This window comes from Hoplias malabaricus, chromosome 3, assembly GCF_029633855.1.
Source record: "Hoplias malabaricus isolate fHopMal1 chromosome 3, fHopMal1.hap1, whole genome shotgun sequence".
NCBI lineage: Eukaryota > Metazoa > Chordata > Actinopteri > Characiformes > Erythrinidae > Hoplias > Hoplias malabaricus.
Window position 1 is genome coordinate 80045987 of NC_089802.1, and position 13927 is coordinate 80059913.

General features: G+C 43.3%; 1 protein-coding gene across 1 annotated transcript in view; it reads right to left on the reverse strand.

Moving 5' to 3' along the window:
• Positions 1-13702, reverse strand: part of LOC136692547 (uncharacterized) — a 53223-nt gene extending 39521 nt beyond the window's left edge. The window contains exons 1-2 of the mRNA XM_066666056.1: positions 13396-13702; positions 13220-13285 (exon numbers count right to left, since the gene is read on the reverse strand). The gene's annotated coding sequence lies outside the window, so the exon portion shown is untranslated. The remainder of the gene's footprint in view (positions 1-13219; positions 13286-13395) is intronic.
• Between the last annotated feature and the right edge of the window lie 225 nt (positions 13703-13927).

A 13927-nucleotide genomic window follows, 5' to 3' on the forward strand; every position in this document is an offset into this window, starting at 1 on the left:
ACATGAACTGAAGTGGCCGGGGCCACAGTCACAGGTGCAGAAGCGACCGAAACAGAAGCAGCGGATGCCGCCAGTGCAGGAACAGGAACGGCAGATGCAGCCTTTGCAGGAACAGGAGCGGTTGAGGAAGCCACCTTCGCAGGAACAGGAGTGGCTGAGGAAGCCGCCTTTGCAGGAACAGGAGCGGCTGAGGAAGCCGCCTTTGCAAGAAACAGGAGCGGCTGAGGAAGCCGCCTTTGCAGGAACAGGAGCGGCTGAGGAAGCCACCTTTGCAGGAACAGGAGTGGCTGGGATCGCCACCTTCTCAGGGACAGCAGCAGCCGGGTTCGCCGCCATCTCAGGGACAGGAGCGGCGGATGCTGCCTTCACAGGGACAGGAGCAGCGGAGGTCGCCGCCATCACTGGAACAGAGGCAATGTGTCGCCTTTGAAAGGCATCCATATATGCATTGATACTTGAGAAGAAGAGTCACGTCAACATAGGTTCAAAACGTTAATTGGTCATGTGACTCCCGCAGGCTCCAAATAATCCCAGGAAGCTCCAGCCAATTTAAATAGTCTTCCATAAATGCATGGATTTACAATATTTCTACAGCACATCGACCTGAGTATGTAGTTACATAAATACGCTTTAAAAAGACAAAATTTTGACACCATTTAGTGTGAAACTTACTGGCCTTGTCTGCATATTTTACACTAATCTACTTGTGAGACTGTCAGCAGGGGCGGTTTGTCCTTTAGGACGATGGGGCGACACACCACCAAAAGGAAAAGGGAGGAAATATTTTTTTCTTTCATTGTACTACAGTAAAAACCCATGGCTCTGTATTAACCAAGCTCTGTCAAATGGTTTGTCCCGCCTCTGAGTATCACAGTCCAGTCAGCATTAGGTTTTGTACCATGGAGTCCTGCCTCTTTTTTTGAAAATTTTGTTGTTAAATTGCCCCAGACTCCTCTCATAAACTCTCATGTTAAGGCTCGTTTTTTCGAGCTGCAGAGCTTTCAGTTCATTCTCAGTGGGTTTTGGGAGCATGCGCCAACACACTTTTGTCATATACAAGGTGAGGCGTGTTCCAAATGGCCCCCTACTCTATTCCCTACATTCATTACTCACTATGTAATGAAGTATATAGTGAATAGGGCACTGATTAATTTTGTGCACAACCCTGTATGGCTCGCTGCAGAGGCAAAATAACTTTATTAAAGAAGGCCTTTATAATGAACTCCTGGATAAATCTCTCCACAAACACTGTACAGTCTGTATATAAAGAGAAAGCTCTATGAATCTAGTGATTACTAGTGGTATTTCTACATGAGGTAAAGTAGAAACAGCCAAACATTACCGTTCCTCTGTGCTGTGGCAGAGAGTGCATCTGGCAGGGTGTGTATGTCTGCAGCCAGACTATATTGCCCTGCATTGGAGTGATCGCTAGTTACATATGCAACTATGGTTATGTGAGTAGTGGATGACTGCCAGGGGTGGAGCTGACCAAGTGAATGATCCCTTACTGTGCCAACTACAGAACGAGATTTTGAATTCCAATCTGTCTTAGGTGACCTGGCGAGTGACGTGAGTGCTATATCAGCTCACGACTCCCGCAAGAATTCACTCTGGGACCTGATTGCCTCGAGCACCAGTGACAAGGAATCCTGGCGGTCATCCACTACTCACATAACCACAGTTACATATGTAACTAGCGTTATGTATAATATTTCCTGACCGCCAGGGGCGGAGCTTACCAGGTGGATGACATATCCCACAGAGTCATGAGGAGTGCCCAGCTGCAGCCCGTGCTGTGGACAGGATGACAGGAGACAATCCAACAGATGCAGCCACATTCACCCTGTAGAATCTGGAAAAAATGCAGTGCTAGGCCCATGTACACAAATTTGCTGCACAAATTTCCACCAAAGATACCCCTTGTAAGGTCCAAGATGTTGCCACACATCTGACGGAGTGAGCCGTAATGAAGGAAGTCATGGAACATCCAAAACTCTGATAAGCCCACTGGATGACCTCCACCACCCAGTAAGAAAGCCTCTGTTTTGAAAGACGAAGACCCAACTTGGAGCCGGCGAATCCAATACTTAAGTAAGATCCCACAGTGGTTTGCAGAGCGTGAGAGGTGGACACAGTCTTCTTGCTCCCTTCAAAAAGACCACAGACAACTGATACATTTCAGCCGCTCAACCAAGAGACACACCCCTGAAAAGATGAAAAGAGTCAGAAAACTTGCCAGAGCAGCTACATAGACCTTGATCGTAGAAGGAGACTTACCCGAATCCAGGAGAGACTGAAGAAAACAAAGAAGAGTGACGTTCAATCTTCTGCTCACTACACCATAGTACAAATGCCTTCCATCTACCTTCATACAACATACAAGTGGATGCAGCACATGCATTAGAAATTATAGACTGAACACCTTTAGTACACATATTCAAACCCGGCAGGGCCCCAGGGGCCGCAGCCAAAGCTGAAGTCTCTCTGGGTGGGGGTGCCAGATCTCGCCCCAAGCTGGTTTTTACTCAGACAAAATTATTTTCTCCGCTTATGAATTTTGAATTGGATCCGACGCTGTAGATCAGGTTACTGTTAAATAAACACGGCCAAGTGCACTACTTCTCAGCTGTTATCGTATAACGGAAAGATTCACAACACTGTGTACAGGCGTATCCAGAACGTCTTGCAGCTCATGTTACTAATTTCTAGATAGATACTTTATTGATCTAATTATTGGTGTAACATGGGAAAATGTTAAATAAAAGATGGACATTTCCAGAAATGAACAATACAGTTTTTAATTCAACAGAAATGTTTTAATTAATAACTGCACTATTACACTTTGCTCCTCAATGTTTAATTCCAAGTAAGGCATCGTCAAAGTACAAAAACACACGTACATTAACTCGTACTCGGTTGGAAAAAAACAGTATTTCTGCATCCATGCTGTAAACCAGTTTAACATTTTTGTAAATAATCTCAGAGTGAGAAATATTAGAAATATGGACTACTTTAAAGAGGACATACCCCCCTCTTCTCTGCAGTGGAACACAGTTCTGGGTCGAAATGGTGGTAGTCAGTGTCCTGTGGGCAGTGGAGCTGAGAGAATGGACAGCGAGGATAGAAAGGACGAGGTAGTTTTAATGTTATGGCTGATGGGTGTATAGTGTCAGTAGATGATTGTGAGATAATGAGAGAAACCCCCTCCTCTGTCCTTCTCCTGTTCCATGTCCTTCATCCTGTCCATTTTCCCCTGGAGTTTCCCTCTCTCCAAACTGAACTGAAAGTGAAACGTATCCCGACTCCTGGGGAAATCTCCCCTGAGCTGCTTTTAGATTTTAAACCACAGCAGGTTTATTTTAGAGTGATTTATTTGGACTTAACCCCCCCTGAATCTGAAAGTGAAATGCAGTGTGTCCTTGTCTCCAGAGGCTCGCTTTGTATGTGATGTTAAAACAGATGCCAAAGCTGATCAAGTAAGTTCACATCATCCTTCCACTGAGGTCATGTCTGCACTCAGCAGTCGCCCCAGGTTTGGAGTTCTGGGTCTGACCTGGATTTCTCCAGATTTCCCTGTGTCTGTGTGGGTTTCACCAGATGCTCCAGTTTCCTCCCACATGTGTGTCTGACTTATTGGATGAGTGTGTGACTGTGTGATGTTATAGGGTGGGAATTCTGTGCTGTATATTTGGCCTTTTCATGCACAGGTTTTATTTCTCTTGGGCTCTGTATGGCCCTGATGTTTAACACTGGTTCAGCCAACTGACACATTTCAGCCGCTCAACCAAGAGACACACCCGTGAAAAGAGTCAGAAAACTTGCCAGAGCAGCTACATAGACCTTGATAATGGAAGGAGACCTCCCCGCCTCCAGGAGAGACTGAAGAAAACAAAGAACAGTCTCGATTGGACAAGAGCAACGTTCAATCTTCTGATCACTACACCATAGTACAAATGCCTTCCATCAACCTTCATACAACATACAAGTGAATGGAGCACATGCATTCAAAATTGTAGACTGAACCCCTTTAGTACATGTATTCAAACCCAGCAGGGCCCCTGCATCTGTTGTGATGTTGGACCCTGCGGGTAAGTGGGCTAGTACTGTGTCTGAGACGCAGCCTCACTCTCTGCTCAGGAGGAAGGAGAAAACGCTCTTCTCAGCACTAGTGAAAAAGAGGAGTATATCTCTGAACCAACTCAGCAAAGTAACACACGGCTCGTCACAGCTCAACACCTATAAGCAAGGAATGAATTACCGGGGATAGACAATGAAACTCAAACACCTGTCATTTTAGTGTGGGAGGATTCATGGCTAAATTGGAGCAGTCTGGTGGCCAATCTTCATTAAGTGCACATTGGACCATGTATCATTGGCGTGTATCAGGACGACAATGCACCAATACACACAGCAAGACTGGTGAAAGACTGGTTTGATGAACATGAAAGTGAAGTTGAACATCTCCCATGGCCTGCACAGTCACCAGATCTAAATATTATTGAACCACTTTGGGATGTTTTGGAGGAGCGAGTCAGGAAACGTTTTCCTCCACCAGCATCACGTAGAGACCTGGCCACTATCCTGCAAGAAGAATGGCTTAAAATCCCTCTGACCACTGTGCAGGACTTGTGTATGTCATTCCCAAGACCAACTGACGCTGTATCAGCCGCAAAAGGAGGCCCTACACCACACTAATAAATTACTGTGGTCTAAAACCAGGTGTTTCACTTTCATTGCCCAGCACCTGTACATCTCTCTCTAAAAAACTATCACTAGCTAATTCTGCTCAAAACTGAACGCGACAAGGAGCTAACTTCGTGGTCAAGGAACAACGCAGAATACTTACCTGACGTTGAAAGAAACCAGAGGAAAATCACTTTCCAGTCCTTGGAGGATGAATATCGTAGCTCCAGTAAGAATGCTGTAGGGCTTCAGGTCAGAGAAGACGAGAAGGTAAAGAGTGAACTCTGGTGGGAGTCATGAGCTTATATAGTATTCACCAGGTCTCCTATGACAGACTGGTATTCAAAATCTCTGTCTATAGTTGGCACAGTAAGGGATCATTCACTTGGTCAGCTCCACCCCTGGTGGTCAGGAAATACAATACATAGCTTAGTTTATGTAAATGTAACTCTCTCTCTCTCTCTGTCTGTCTCTCTCTCTCTCTTTCTCTACTGCTCTGTCGCCAAAATACAGTTGTCAATCACCTAATGGCCACACCCCTTTAATAGGAGTTTTTTGGAGATGATTAAAGAAGATAAATGTGAAGTAAAACACTGGGGGATATTCAGGATTCTGGATCTGGCAGAACACAACTGTCTAAAAATACTCAGTGTGTAATTATTTAAAATTCCTTTCTGCTCAGTTCACTCACAGTTATAGTTTCAGATTTATTTATTTTTTATAGAGTTATTTTAAGCCCAACAATGTCCGTAAAGCGAGAGTAAAGTGTGACAGCGCTGTTACTCACAGAGACAGAGACAGAGCTAGTCCTCGGACCAAAGAGCGGACCCTGAGGTAAACTCCGTCCTTTTTATAATCAGTATGAAATTTAACTGGAAGCCAGTGAAGGGCTGATATGATCACATTTTCTGGTTTTAGTGAAGACCCTGGCTGCAGCATTTTGAATCAACTTACATGATTTACATCATTTATAAATCATCATCATCTCTTTTATGTAGTGCCATTCACATGAGACTCAAACTGCTCTTTAGTCCCTCACTAATCCAGTTTATGCTCCATAGAGCAGGTCCCTCACTTGGGGCGGCCATGTTTGAAATAGCGTAGAATCACTAACACAACCAGGCCACTAGGTGTCAGAATTAAGTCTGTTTCAAAATGTTAAATAGATTTAGTGCAGAAAATGACTGACTGCAATTTTTAAAACCCTCTACTCAATAAAACCCTGTTGTTGTCTGTGTGATTGTCTCAGGACATGGCTGTGAAAATCGTCCTGATCCACCTTCTGTTCTCTGTTTCTCTGGGACACGCTCAGAGTGAGTTTCTCTGTTTAAAAAACCACCTCACAGCGGTCCTTAAACGTTTGGACATAGCCAAATGTTCTGTTTTGTTTTGTTGCCAGTTAAAAAAAAGGAAAATTAAATCATTACAAGTAAGCAATTAAAAAATTGTCTTATATTTCTCATTCTGAGATTGCTGAATGAATGTTGTATGATTATACCTGTGTTACTACAGTGTTTTCCTTGTCTTAAGTGATTTTATTTTGAAGGAAATGATGGTCAAAAAAAGAAAAATGATCCACTAATGGATTAAGAACCTTTCACTAAAGATAAATCACTGTAAACAAGGAAAAGTCTAGAAAGAAGAGGATATCATTTTGCAGTGGAGAAAAGACAGGTCACTCCCAGAATACAAGTGAACAGCTCTTCACTAGAACATTTATTACAGGTTTTATTTATAAACAATGTTTTAATTTCTAATCATTTTTATAAACATATTTGTTATGATATTATGTTAACAGGGATTCTGGACCTGGAGTGTCAGCCTGCTGTTGGAGTCGCTGGAGAGAACACAACGATCCCCTGCTCTTTCAAGCTTCCACCTGGATATGATGATGTTACTATCTATGAAGCGATGATTAAAAAGGAAAAGCAGAATGATCCTGTCTTATATTCTGATCGTATAAAGAGTGTAGTTAAAGGAGATCCACGAGTTCAACTTTATGGAAAGGATCCATCTCTGCTCTTCACCAACACTGCCGTCTCTGATGAGGGAGAGAATACAGGCTCCTGACCAGCCGTGGCATTTTAAAGGATGGAAGATTCAAGCTGCGTGTTACAGGTAAGTGTTGACATTCTCCTGTAAAAACCTCTTGTTCCTTCTCTGACTTTCAGTCTTCATGCACTCAGTTAGAGCCACTGCTAAAGCTGTTTCCATATTAGGACTCTATAAACTATCTGGAGAGTCAGGTCCAGACATTTCTGCCTTTTCCTTTGTTTGTCATGTGCTTAGGAGCACATGGCTCTTTGTTTTGTTCTGTTCTTGTTCTCCTCCCTTGTCTCTGCTTTAGCCCCACCTTGGTAATTAGCTCTACCCTCTCGTCAGTGTCTCCACCTGTGTCCCCTTTGTGGTCCTGCCCTCTTGTTTCCTTGGTGTTCCTTGTGTGTATAATAGTTTATAAGCATATTTTATAAGCCCTGTCCTGAGTGTAAGTCTCCAGGCACCATTTGACATTCTAAATAGCTCTGTCTAAAGCTCTCTGTGTTTAGGTTTGGATTTCCAGGTCTCTGTGTTTGTCTTGTCTTGTATTTCTGAGCTTTGTTTAGGTCTCCTTATTGTCTTTATCTGGGGGCCTGTGTCTTAGGTTTTGTTAATTTTCATGTTTGTTTGATTAGGTGTTTGTTTCCATTGTGTTTTTTTTATTTAATAAAAACCTTCCCTGCATTTACCTGTGTCTCTTTGAGTACTTATCCTGTGATATTACTCTACTAACTTACACATGTATTTGTTTTATTCCCCCCATACAAATTTTAACTTTTAATGTATCACAGAATATTTATTAAAAGTTTTTATTTCACAGAACACTTATTAAAAGTATTGAAAATGTGTTGTGTTGTTCTTACATTGATTCTTTCATTTTAAATTTAAAAATCATTTTATTAGAAAGAAAGAAGTGTGATTAATCCTGTGATTAAACCTCTGGCAGAGTTTCCCTATGATAGAGCCATGGAGCTCTTTTTTTTAAAGGAATCACAGAAAATTAAGTGCTGTAAACCAGGCTGCTGTCTGTGCAAATGAATTTATGAAAATAGTGGGTAAAATTAATTGTGCAGTTTTGTTTGTAAGTTATTTTTGTGCTGTACCTGTTGGGGGCAGGTGGTGTGGGTTGAGGGTGCCTGCGAACCCTGCTAAAAAACACTGAAACACTGGTCATTCCACTCTGACCCGAGGTTTGGACAACCTCATGCAGAGAGGCCCTCCAGGGCTGCAGTGTGTCCAAACTGATTAAAATGTCACCAGCTCCAAGAATTCGGGCAAAGTTCACCTCAGGGAACAGAAGCAGTCATAACGAAACTGAAAGGATTTCATACACAGGAGCCTAGCAGAGGGCTTTTTGGCATGGTGTCATACAACTTGCAGCTAAACAATTCCAAGAACCAGGAGATGGTAGGGAACTTTTGAGGGCCGGCCCAATCCCACAACCAGTCTCTAAGCAGTGGGTTAAAGTGGAAGTTGTTAGGTCTTACAAGTATCTTGTTGGACTTAAAATAACTCTATAAAACTATAAACTGTGTGTAAGACTGGACTGCAAAGTGGCCACGGGTCAGTTAACGGTCGAAATATGTTCGAATTAGATTTTTTTGACGTTCTCTGTCCGTGCAGTAGTTGTTTACCAAGTTAATTTTAGGTCATTTTGACGTCTTATGTATGTCATTTTCATAAATTTTTTTAACCATTCTTTAACATAATGTGTGCTGTGTATGTACTATTTCACACCAGAAGTCTCTATTCACAAGATTACATGTGAACGACATGTAGATCAGATTTTTCTGTCTTGATGTTAACAGGTGTTTGTACATCACCTGTGAGTGGTTTTAATGTTATGGTTGATCTGTTTATAACGTACTTAATAAATAAATGCTCTCTTTGTTTCTCACTCGCTTACATACACACACACACAACCTTACACACACTATTAATCACCAGGCATTATATAATATTGTAAGTTAATTACATATTATACATTTTGTTCTTACCAGAAGAGACTAAATGAAGTGTCAGATTACAACCATTTCGAACAGCATCTGGAATAAAATGACGACTCTAACGTTTGCTAGAGATGCACCATGTTACATCTTTGTCCGGTTTAAAGCACAGAACACCAGTCAAATGAACAAGTGCTGTGTCTGAATGCAGCAGATGTGAGAAAAACTCTGCGTGTAGTCAACCCACAGAAGGCTGCTGGACCAGACAACACTCCTGGCTTAGTGGTCAGAGAATGTGTCGACGTACTCGCAGACATCTCGGTGACACAATCTCCATCATCTTCCCTGCTCCAAAGAAGCCCACAGTGTCCTGCCTCAACTACTGCCATCATATTGCACTCACTTCCATCACCACAAAGCACCTCAAAGGCTTGTGGGCCTGAGTACCTCCCACTAAATCTGGATCATGGACTCTGTGCCTGGGAGGCCTCGGTCTGTACAAATTGGGAGCAAAACCCCCAGGACCACCACACTGAACACAGAATACACACTCCCCAGGGCAGTGTGTGAAGTCCTCTGCTGTCACATGACTTGGCAGCAACACACAAGTTAAATCACATCATTACATTTGCTGATGACACAAATGGTGGGACTCATCAACAAGCATCATGACTCAATGTACATGGAGGAAGTGCGGCAACTGGAGAACTGGTACAAATTCAACAACATACATTTGAGCGTACAGTAAAAGCTAAAATGATTACTGAGTTCAGGAGAGGATGGAATGATCCCTCTCTCCTCTGTGGAGACAAAGGTCCTTAGTGTTTATATAGAGGAGAAACTCATGGACTGTGAACACCAGCTTCACATCCAATAAAGCAGTGTCTCTACTTTCTCTGGAATCTAAGGAAGGTTCATCTACCATCAACCACCCTCACCACTATCTGTGGTGGAATTATAGAGAGCCCCCGGAGCAGCTGCATCACGGCTTGGTTTGGGAACTGGTCCTGGACCGCAAGACCCTCCAATGAATAGTGAGGACGGCTGAGAAGATCTTTGAGGTCTCTCTCCCCTCCATCATTGATATTTACACCACATGATGTATCTGCAAAGCTAGCAGTGTTGAGGAAGACCCCACACACCCCTCTGTTCTCTCTCCTGCCTCTGGAAGATGGTTTCATAGCGTTTGGTCCAGTACTGTTTGATTATGCAACAGTTTTTCACACAATGACAGAGACTGAACTGAAACCTGTACACACACTGTGTCTGTGTCCCGAACACTAGCTGGAAGATTGTTCCGGAGCTGAGGGACTTTGTAGGAGAAAGCTTTCCTCGGCTGTATTCTGGGAACTAGTAAGAGGCCGGTATCCTGTGATCTTCCTGCTTCCTTGCCATTCAGACGCTTTGCTGCTTAGCTCTGCTATCTTCTATTTCTTTCCTTTTATTTTTTCAAAACCGACTTGTTTTTCTGTGATAGAGTATCTTAGCTTTTTAATATACACAAGTCAGCAGCACTACGAAGCCAAACCTGGATATCTTCTGCTTTTGATACTTTTTAAAATAGTGCGATTGCTCTAAGAACCAGGACTGTTCCAACAACCAGGACAGTTTCATCAGGCTACAGTAGAAGAAACTTGTGAAATGCCTCATCATTTTGTTCAACACGTGCTGTCAGAATTGTTACGGACTTCTACAGAGAATGTCAGCTTTAGAAAGGGATTTTCGGAACCTGCTATCAGAGTTTAAGGACTGGCATGTCGGAGCTGTGGAGGAGTAACAGTAAGTGGGAGTACGGGCAGCAGACAGCGGGCTGAGGACCTAACAGAGCAGCGGACTGTGGAGGGACACAGATCCAGACCAGAGGATCAAGTGAATGGCAACACCCAAGCGCCATGCTTTGTATAGCTCTGTAGTCTTGTCTTCTACTCCTGGTACCACAGCTGGTCCAGGAAATTCAGCTGCTAAACCTAACACTGCTGCTGAGAGAGCACAGCACAGACCCAGACCAGAATACAGGTCTTATTCACTTTAGCTGAAAAACAGATTTGAACCACTGCATGCCCTTCAGGAGAATCACAAACACAGTGAACACAGCACAGAAAGTGCCAGAAGTGTCAGCTGGTCACCAAACCCTAACAAACCTACAGCAGACACCCTGATCTTTGGAGATGACACTGTTAATGGAGTAACAAACCCAAAACACACAGTGCGATGTAGGCCAAACATCACCGTCCCTGAACTTACTGCAAAGCTTCCAGCTGTACTGGCTGAGTACACGAATATGAAGAGGATTATTTACACGTTGGAAAGAATGACACTGTCAAGCAGGAGTCTGAAGTTTTAAAAAGAGACCTTAATGACCTCATTAACACACTCAGTAGGTTCAACATATGAAGAATTGTAAGTGGACCTCTACCTGCAGGAGGCACCAATATGTTCTGAAGGTTACTGGGATTAATCACCTGGCTACAGAAAAGCTGCAGGTCAATGGACTGAACTTCACTGACAACTTTAACTTGTTTTTTGGGAAGAGAGAACTGTTTAGGAGAGATGGACTTCACACGAACAAGAGGGGTGTTAAACTCCTGACAGACAATCTCATTTTCTCAGTGTGCAATCTATCTACTTCTCTTAGGGGTGGCGCATCAGCATCAACATCCAGGAACTCTGCTGTACAAGCTGATGAAACCATGTCACAGCCAGAACATCCTCTCTCCACTGAGGACGACCTGAGGGAGCAGCAGACACTGGACATGAGTGGCAATGACCAACTCTATCAATCCTCCCATCACCCCACTTGAACCTCCCAGCAGCCCTGGAGAAGCTGGTTTCGGCTGGGACAAGGCTGTCACTTTCCCTGTCAGCCAGCCCTCAGGTGCAGAGAAGAACCACCCCAGCTTCTACTCCACCCTCATCTACTGCCACTTCCCCACTGCAGTCCCCCAGACTGTCCCCTAAGAAAAATCATGCCCCATCACCACCTAGAGCACCTCAACGGAAGAGACAAGCTCCTCGACCCCCAGAAAGGTAGCTTCGCTCATGGCCCCATTGCCAGCAGGAGCTTCACACAGCTTCGTCAGCTGATAAGGGCGAGGAAAAGTGATGTTTCTCGAGTCCTGGCTGCTGCAGTGATGATGTCAGCAGTAACATGTATTCAAAACAAGCTTGGACCTTTGATGCCTGTAATCTCTCCCATTCCAGTACTTATCAGAGAGAGAAAGAACAGGGAGTTCAGGTCAGATTCTGTGAATGTAGCCAATCTACAGCAAATAAAATGTGAAACAGAGATTCTGTGGCAAAGTGCACGAGTTACTAAGTTAGCTCTTCTAAATATCAGATCTCTCACAAACAAATCACACTTAATTAATGATTTTATTACAGCACATGGGCTTGATTTTATACTTTTAACTGAGACTTGGCTAAATGAATGTAGTGCTGCAACTGTTTTATTGGAGTCGGCTCCTCCAGATTTTCATTTTTTAAATGCATCTCGTGCCAGTAGAAAAGGTGGAGGTCTAGTTGCTTTGTTCCGTGGTTCTTTTCACTAGTAACTGTCTACAGGCCTCCGAAGTACAGTGCTAATTTTATTGATGAATTTACAGAGATGCTGTCTTTTATTTCTACAGACTTTGACCATTTGGTTATTGCTGGTGACTTTAACATATCGACAATCCCAGGGACTGTTTTGCCAAAGAACTGCACACCATATTTGACTCTTTTGGCCTTTCACAATGTGGCGGGACGCACGCTCCAGGGGCTACTACTATGCACCCTCTATAAAATAAAAGAGCTTACCGCCACATACAGTAACCACGACTACGCCACCCCAATTGTCTAAAGGGTATGGGGATCCCTGTCAGGTTTCTCAAATAAATGAGTACTAAGGCTGCTTAACAAAGGGGCACTTTATTCAGTCAACACAGCATAAAATCAAGTCACATTAACCCGAGTCTTGAAGTCAATAGTGAACACCAGGAACACTCCCATTCAGCCCAATACCTCTGGCAAAGCCTAAAAGGTTAATAGTAAGATGCCCACAGAGTAATAAAGGAGTTCCAGTTAATTACCCCAAGGAAACAAAACAAAGAAAACACCTCTAAACATAAACCACTCACAAGAAGAAAGAAACCAAAAATACTCAAACTTAAGCCTTGGGGCGGAACACTAATAATTACTCTAGGGCCATCACAATTAAGACTTATTCAAGTGTGTTAAAACACTAAATGGGCATAAAGGGCAACCCCTAGTAACACTGAGTAAAAATAGTGGTCCTATGGTCCACTCAGAGAAGGAAATTAAAAGACAACAGTACAGATGGCTCAATAAATCAATACAATACTGCTAAAAATTTGGCATGAGAGGCAAGCAAGTAATATAAAAAGAAGGGAGAGGAAAAAAAAAAAAAAGAAACAAAAGAAAAGTGGCCTACAGGCAACCAGGCCTGGCCCCACTGAAACATAAAACACAGGATCAGTCTACATTTCAGTACACTCCTGTCATTAAAACATATCAAAAACGCTAAGATGAGATACACTAAAAAAATAAACACCCACCTAGAGGCTGCAAAGCACGATCAACTGGCACAGGAAGTGTGACATTCAGGCCACCGCGGTCAATTACTATATTAGAGTTAAAACATAAATCGACATTAACCGCATTGCTCCCCATATCACAATTCCTAACCCACCAAGATAAGATGCACTAATATAAAAAAAAGAGAAACACCAACCTAGCTGCTGCAAAGTGCGATCAACCAGCACCGGAACAATGACGTTCAGGCAACTGCAATCAAGTGTAAAGCCTTAACGGCGAAGTCAGTTATCCGTGGCCTCAAACCACCATCTACACTATAGATCGCTGGGTAGTCAAGCAAGGCTAGAAACCTGCTTAAACCTCGGACACTTGGCTTCCGATTCAGCCAGAGAAATACGACTCAGCTTCCACCGCCGCGACGACGCTGCACGCCCACACACACCACCTTGGTTGATCGAAAGCGGAAGTGAAAATTATTGGTGATCCTGGGGCTTTTATCGTCCTATCCAACCCACCAGGGGTTCCCTGTCAACCATACCACAACAGCATGTTACAGGGAGCACACATTGTCATGGTCACACTCTGGATATTGTTATCTCAAAGAGTGTCAACATATCAGTGACTGTGAAGGACGTCGCGTTGTCAGATCACTACTGTGTGTTCTTTGATGTGTGGGCCTCACCAGTCATCATGGATAGAAGAGTTTGTGTCAAGAAAAGGATTATAAA